Consider the following 8,342-nt stretch of genomic DNA (forward strand, 5'->3'; position numbering starts at 1 on the left):
AGTCCAATTCATATATTGCTTTTATTACTTGTGCTTTTGGTGTCAAATCTCAGAAAGAATTGCAAATCCAAGGTCATGAAGATTGACCATTGCCATTTTAACAATATTAAGTCTATTATTTCATTACAATGGGATATCTTTCCATTTATTTAGATCTATTTTAATTTCTTTAAGCAATATAAAATAGTTTTCATTGTGCAACTCTTGGCTAAATTCACCTCATTGGCTAAATTTATTCTTGGTATTTTATTTTATTTTGTTATCTATATTATATTATCTTTTATTAATTTTTATTTTATTGAGACAGGGTTTTGCTCTGTCACTCAGGCTGGAGTGCAGTGGCACAATCATACCTCACTACAACCTCAATGTCCTGGGCTCAAGAGATCCTCCCACCTTGGTCTCCCAAAGCGCTGGGATTACAGGGATGAGCCACGGTTCCTTGCCCTAATCTTTTCTTTTGCCTCTAATTAATCTTTAATAAATTTCCTTCTGACACTTGGGATTTACTTTTCTTCTCTTTTTCCAATTCCTTAAGGCATAAAGTTGGGTAATTAATGTCAGATTTTTCTTTTTTTTTTTTTTTTTGAGACGGAGTTTTGCTCTTGTTGCCCAGGCTGGAGTGCAACAGCATGATCTCTGCTCACCGCAACCTCCACCTCCCGGGTTCAAGCCTCAGCCTCCCGAGTAGCTGGGATTACGGGCACGTGCCACCACGCCCAGCTAATTTTGTATTTTTAGTAGAGACGGGGTTTCTCCATGTTGGTCAGGCTGCTCTCGAACTCCTAACCTCAGGTGATCCGCCCTCCTCAGCCTCCCAAAGTGCTGAGATTTACAGGCATGAGCCACCACGCCTGGCTGAGATTATTCTTTTTCGTGAGCTATAAATTTCCCTCTGAGCACTATTTTCACTGCATTTCATAAGTTTTGGTATATCATAGCTTTGTTTTCATTTGTCTCAAAATATTGTTCTATTTTCTGATTTCTTTTTGAAATTGTATGAGTGTATTATTTCAACATAATTGTGAAATTTCCTTTTTTCCTTCTGTTGTTTATATCTAGCTTCATCACATTATAGTTAAAGAAATACTTTGTATGATTATGATTTTTAAAAATTCTTTGGCTGGGCATGGTGGCTCACACCTGTAATCCCAGCATTTTGGAAGGTTGAGGTAGGAGGATTGCTTGAGCTCAGGAGTTCAAGATCAACCACCATAGGGAGGCAACATAGTGAGATCTCACCTGTACTAAAAAAATAAAAATAAAAACAATAGCCAGTCATGGTGGCATGTACCTGTACTCCCAGTTACTGGGGAGGGCGAGGTGGGAGGATCACTTGAGTCTGGGAGACACAGGTTGCAGTGAGCTATGATTGTGCCACTACACTCCAGCCTGGACGACCGAGCAAGACCCCTGACTCAAAATAAATAAAGAAATAAAAACAAGGCCGGTCATGGTGGCTCATGCCTATAATCCCAGCACTTTGGGAGGCTGACCTCAAGATCACTTGATGTCAGGAGTTCGAGACCAGCCTGGCCAACATGGTGAGACTCTGTCTCTGCTAAAAATACTAAAAATTAGCCGGGCATGGTGGCAGGCACCTGTAATCCCAGCTACTTACGAGGCTGAGGCAGGAGAATCGCTTGAACCCTGGAGGCAGAGGTTGCAGTCAGCCAAGATCACACCATTGCCCCTAGCCTGGGCAACAAGAGCGAGGCTCCGTCTCAAGAAAAAAAAAAAAGAAAAGAAAGAAAGGAAAAATAAGAAAAGAAATAAAAACAAAAATTTGGCCGGGCGCGGTGGCTCAAGCCTGTAATCCCAGCACTTTGGGAGGCTGAGACGGGCGGATCACGAGGTTAGGAGATCGAGACCATCCTGGCGAACACGGTGAAACCCCGTCTCTACTAAAAAAAATACAAAAAACTAGCCGGGCGTGGTGGCGGCGCCTGTAGTCCCAGCTACTCGGGAGGCTGAGTCAGGAGAATGGCGGGAACCCGGGGGGCGGAGCTTGCAGTGAGCTGAGATCCGGCCACTGCACTCCAGCCCGGGTGACAGAGCCAGACTCCGTCTCAAAAAAAAAAAAAAAAAAAACAAAAACAAAAATTTATTGAGGCCAGGTGCAGTGGCTCATGCCTGTAATCCCAGCAGTTTGGGAGTCTGAGGCAAGCAGATCACTTGAGGTCAGGAGTTCGAGACCAGCCCGGCCAACGAACATAGCAAAACTCCGTCTCTACTAATACAAAAATTAGCCATGCATGGTGGTGCGCCTGTAGTCCCAGCTACTTGGGAGGCTGAGACATGAGAAACATTTGAACCCGGGGGTGGAGGTTGCATTGAGTTGAGAGCCCGCCACTGCACTCCAGCCTGGGTGACAGAGAAAGACTCTGCCAAAAAATTGAAAATAAAAAAATTGAGACATTTAATTTGTCTAACATATGAGAATGTTCCCTCATAATAATTCTGGAGAATGTTCCCTGTACACTTTGGAAAAATATGTATTCTTATGGGTGATGTGTACTGTATGTACTACGTCTAATTGGCTTATAATGTTGTTTAAGTTCTGTATTTCCTACTGATCCTCTAACCGTTCTATCTATTAATAAAAGTGGTGGGGGTTTTTTGTTGTTGATTTTTTTTGAGATGGAGTTTCACTCTTGTTGCCCAGGCTGGAGTGCAATGGTGTGATCTTGGCTCACCGCAATGTCCGCTTCCTGGGTTCAAGTGATTCTCCTACCTCAGCCTCCCAAGTAGCTGGGATTACAGGCGTGCACCACCACGCCCAGCTAATTTTGTATTTTAAGAAGAGACAGGGTTTCTCCATGTTGGTCAGGCTGGTCTCAAACTCCCAACCTCAGGTGATCTACCTGTCTTGGCCTCCCAAAGTGCTGGTATTACAGACATGAGCCACTGCGCCTCGCCAAAGAGGTGTATTTTTAAGTTTCTAATTATTATTATAGAACCACCTATTTCACCCTTAAACTATGTCAGTTCTTGCTTCATATATATGGGGGCTCTGTTGTAAGGCATGGACATGTTTATGATTGTTATATCTTCTTGATGGTTTAACCCTTTTATACATATATAATGTTCTTTTGTAGCAAATTTTGACTAGCACTCTATTTTTTTTTTTCTTTTTTTTTTGAGACGGAGTCTCGCTCTGTCGCCCAGGCTGGAGTGCGGTGGTGCGATCTCCGCTCACTGCAAGCTCTGCCTCCCGGGTTCACGCCATTCTCCTGCCTCAGCCTCCTGAGTAGCTGGGACTACAGGCGCCCATCACCACACCCGGCTAATTTTTTTGTACTTTTAGTAGAGATGGGGTTTCACCGTGTTAGCCAGGATGGTCTCGAACTCCTGACCTCAGGTGATCTGCCCACCTCGGCCTCCCAAAGTGCTGGGATTACAGGCGTGAGCCACTGCGCCCAGCCTACTTTCACTCTTTTTTTATTTTTTATTATTTTTTATTTTTATTTTTTTTTTGAGACAGAGTCTCGCTCTGTCACCCAGGCTGGAGTGCAGTGGCCAGATCTCAGCTCACTACAAGCTCTGCCTCCCAGGTTTACGCCATTCTCCTGCCTCAGCCTCCCAAATAGCTGGGACTACAGGCGCCCGCCACCTCGCCCGGCTAGTTTTTTGTATTTTTAGTAGAGACGGGGTTTCACCGTGTTAGCCAGGCTGGTCTCGATCTCCTGACCTCGTGATCCGCCCGTCTCGGCCTCCCAAAGTGCTGGGATTACAGGCGTGAGCCACCGCGCCCAGCCTACTTTCACTCTTTTTTTATACTAGCATAGCCACCTCAGCTCTCTTTTAGTTACTGTTTTCGTGGAACACCTTTTTCCATCCTTTTACATTCAATATATTTGTCTTGGATCTAAAACGAGTCTCTTGAAGACATATAGTTGTATCTCTTTTTAAAATTTTTATTTTACCAATCTCTTTTAATTGCATACTTTAATCCTATTGTGAGCTGAATTTGCCATTTAAAACACAAATGCATAGAAGCATAAGTTATAAATCTATGTTAATGGGCATACATTGTGTACAGATTTCATTTGTAACAACAACTATATGAAGATAGAAGGATGAAATTGAATAGGAGCACAGCATTTGTATACTGCTGAAGCTAAATTGGGATTATTCAGATTCTTTTTTTTCCTTTTTTTTTTTTTTTTTTGAGACAGAGTTTCGCTCTTATCACCCAGGCTGGAGTGCAATGGTGCGGTCTCAGCTCACTGTAACCTCTGCCTCCTGGGTTCAAACAATTCTCCTGCCACAGCCTCCTGAGTAGCTGGGATTACAGGCGCCCACCACCATGCTCGGTTAATTTTTGTACTTTTAGTAGAGATGGGGTTTCGCCATGTTGGCCAGGCTGGTCTCAAACTCCCGACCTCTAGTGATCCACCCGCCTTGGCCTCTCATGGTGGAATTACAGACGCAAGCCACTGCGCCCAGCCTATTTAAGCTAGATTCTTAAGGCTCTGTGTTCACAGGAAGGAGCATATGGGTCTGCCACATGCTGTGGGGGCCATAAACCCCCACCAACTGGCTGCAGCAGAGGCTTCTCCCCACTTCTGGCTGCCCCAGGCCTGCTGCCTCCTACTCCACATCCATTGGAGCCCTCTTAGTTTTGGTCACTTGTGTAAGGGCACCCATGGGTGTCCAGCCAAGGTCATCGAGAAAGGAGTCTGGCTCATTGCCCAGGCTGGAGTGCAGGTGGTTAGTCACAGGTGTGGTTGTGCACTATAGCCTCAAAATCCAGGTCTCAAACTACCTGTGGTATCCAGCCAAAGTCATTGAAAAAGGAGTCTTGCTGCATTGTCTAGGCTGGAGTGCAGTGGTTATTCATAGGTGTGATTGTACACTATAACCTCGAAATCCAGGTCTTGAGCCACCCTCCTTCCTTGGAGTAGCTGAGACTACAAGATGCATGCCACCATACTAATTTTTGTATTTTTTGTAATGTTCCCCAGGCTGTTCTCAAACTCCAGGCTCAAGTAAAGGATAGTTTTGTTGGATACAGAATTGTTCATTGACAGGTATTTTTTCTTTCAGCATTTTAAATAGTATCATCCCACTACTTCCTAGCTTCTATGGTTTCTGCTGCAAAATTGGCTGTTAATCTCATTGAAACACTTGGATGTGATAAGTTCTCTTGCTCTTGCTGCTGTCAATAATCTTTTTGTCTTACTACAGTTTGATTATAATTGGCTTGGTGTGAATATATTCAAGTTTACTCTACTTGGAGTTCATTGAGTTTCTTTGATGTGTAGATTTACGTCTTTCATCAAAGTCAGGGATTTTTTTTTTTTTTAAGAGTCTGGGTCTCGGCTGGGTGCAGTGGCTCTCGCCTGTAATCCCAGCACTTTGGGATGCCGAGTAGGAGGATCACCTAAGGTCAGGAGTTCAAGACCAGCCTGGCCAACATGGTGAAACTCCATCTCCACAAATATACCAAAATTAGCCGGTCATGATAGCGGGTGCCTGTAATTCCAGCTACTCGGGAGGCTGAGGTGGGAGAATTGCTTGAACCCAGGAGGCGGAGGTTGCAGTGGCTAAGATAGTGCCATTGCACTCCAGCCTGGGTGACAAAGTGAGACTCCATCTCAAAAAAAAAAAAAGAGTCTGGGTCTCACACTGTGGCCCAGGCCAGAGTGAAGTGGCATAATCATGACTCACTGCAGCCTCAAACTACTGGGTTCATGTGATCAAGTGATCCTCCCATCTCAGCCTCCTGAGTAGCTGGGACTGTAGGCATGTACCAGACACCCAGTGAAGTTTTTACAAATCTTTTTTAGAGACAATGTATTAATCCATTCTGTATTGCTATAAAGGAATACCTTAGAGTGGGTAATTATTGTTTTTCTTTTTCTTTTTTTTGAGACGAAGTCTTGCTCTGTCACCCAGACTGCAGTGCAGTAGCACAGTCTCGCTCACTGCAACCTCTGCTTCCCAGGCTTAAGCAATTCTCCTGCCTCAGCCTCTTGAGTGGTTGGGATTAGCTGTGATTAAAGGTGTGTGCCACCATGCCCAGCTAATTTTTCTTTTTTGTTTTTTGCTTTTTTTTGAGATGAGTTTATCTCTTGTTGCCCAGGCTGGAGTGCAATGGCATGGTCTTGGCTCCCTGCAACATCGGCCTCCCAGGTTCAAGCGATTCTCCTGCCTTAGCCTCCTGAGTAGCTGGGATTACAGGTGCCCACTACCATGCCCAACTAATTTTTGTATTTTTAGTAGAAACAAGGTTTCACCATGTTGGCCAGGCTGGTCTCGAACTTCTGACCTCAGGTGATTCGCCTGCCTCTGCCTCCCAAAGTGCTGGGATTACAGGCAAGAGCCACCTTGCCTGGCCTTAATTTTTGTAGTTTTTAGTAGAGACAGGGTTTCATCACATCGGCCAGACTGGTCTCCAACTCCTGACCTCAAGTGATCCACTTGCCTCAGGCTTCCAAGTGTTGGGATTACAGACATAAGCCACTGCACCAGCCTGAGGGTGGGTAACTATTTATAAAAAATAAAAATAAAAATAATTAAAGAAAAAAAAAAAAGCAGGCCTGGTGTGGTGGCTCACGCCTGTAATCCAGCACTTTGGGAGGCTGAGGCAGGTGGATCACAAGGTCAGGAGATCGAGAGCATCCTGGCCAACATGGTGAAACCCTGTCTCTACTAAAAATACACAAATTAGTGGGGTGTGGTGGCATGTGCCTGTAATCCCAGCTACTCAGGAGTCTGAGACAGGAGAATCACTTGAACCAGGGAGTTGGAGGTTGCAGTGAGCTGAGATCACACCACTGCACTCCAGCCCGGCGACAGAGCAAGACTACATCTGAAAAAGAAAAAAAAAACCTTATTTGGCTCATAGTTCTGCAGACTATATAAGCAGCATGGTGGGTAGGCAGGGTGGCTCACACCTGTAATCCCAGCACTTTGGGAAGCTGAGGCAGGCAGATAGCTTGAGCTCAGGAGTTCAAGACCAGCCCAAACAACATGGGGAAATCCCATCTCTACAGAAAACACAAAAATTAGCCAGGCATTTTGGTGAGCACCTGTAGTCCCAGCTACTTGGGAAGCTGAGGTGGGAAGATGGCTTGAGTCTGGGAGGCAGAGGTTGCAGTGAGCCGAGATCATGTCATTGCACTCCAGCCTGGGTAATAGAACAAGAGCCTGTCTCAAAAAAAAAAGCACGGTGCAAGCATCATGAGGGCCTCAGGAAGCTTTTATTCATTGCAGAAGGGAGAAGGAGAGTTGGCATGTTACATGGTGAGAGAGGGAACAAGTGGGGCCGGGAGGAAGTGCCAGGCTCTTTAAACAACTAGCTCTTGCAAGAACTAATAAAGCCAGAATTCACTCATTATTGTGAGGAAGGAACGAAGCCATTATTCATGAGGGATCGGCCCCCATGACTCAAACACCTCCTATGAGACCCTACAACCAACGTTGGGGATCACATTTCAACATGAGATTTGGAGAGGAAAACATCCAAACTGTATCAGATGGGGTCTCAATATACTGCCCAAGCTGGTCTCAAACTCTTGGCCTCAAGTGATCCTCCTGCTTCAGCCTTTCATTGCTAGCATTACAGATATGAGCCATTGCGCCCAGCTAAATTTGGGGTTGGCCATTATTTCTTCAAATATTCCCTTTGTTCCTCTTTTTTCTCTCCTTCTGGAATTCCATTTTGTGTATGTTGCTACTCTAGAAACCCACAGGTTTCTTAGGCTATGTTCATTTTTATTTTCTTTTTTCATTCTATTCCTCAGACTGGATAATTTCTTTTTTTTTTTTGAGACGGAGTCTTGCTCTGTCGCCCAGGCTGGAGTGCAGTGGCCAGATCTCGGCTCACTGCAAGCTCCGCCTCCCGGGTTCACGCCATTCTCCTGCCTCAGCCTCCCGAGTAGCTGGGACTACAGGCGCCCGCCACCTCGCCCGGCTAGTTTTTTGTATTTTTTAGTAGAGACGGGGTTTCACCGTGTTCACCAGGATGGTCTCGATCTCCTGACCTCGTGATCCGCCCGTCTTGGCCTCCCAAAGTGCTGGCATTACAGGCTTGAGCCACCGCGCCCGGCCAGACTGGATAATTTCAATTGTACTATCTTTAAGTCTGCTGATTCTTCTGCCTGCTCAAACCTGCTGTACAACTCGTGAATTTTTTATTTTAATTATTGTTATCTTCAGTTCTAGATATGTATTTGGTTCCTTTTTATAATTTGTATTTATTGATTGATGTTCTCTAGTTGTTGAGATATTGTCCTCCTGCTTTAATTTTTTTCTCCATGGTTTCCTTTAGTTTTTTGAGTTATATTTAAGACAGCTGAATAAGGTCTTTGCTCAGTAAGTCCAATATCTGAGCT

The sequence above is a fragment of the Macaca mulatta genome, chromosome 8, assembly GCF_049350105.2.
Source record: "Macaca mulatta isolate MMU2019108-1 chromosome 8, T2T-MMU8v2.0, whole genome shotgun sequence".
NCBI lineage: Eukaryota > Metazoa > Chordata > Mammalia > Primates > Cercopithecidae > Macaca > Macaca mulatta.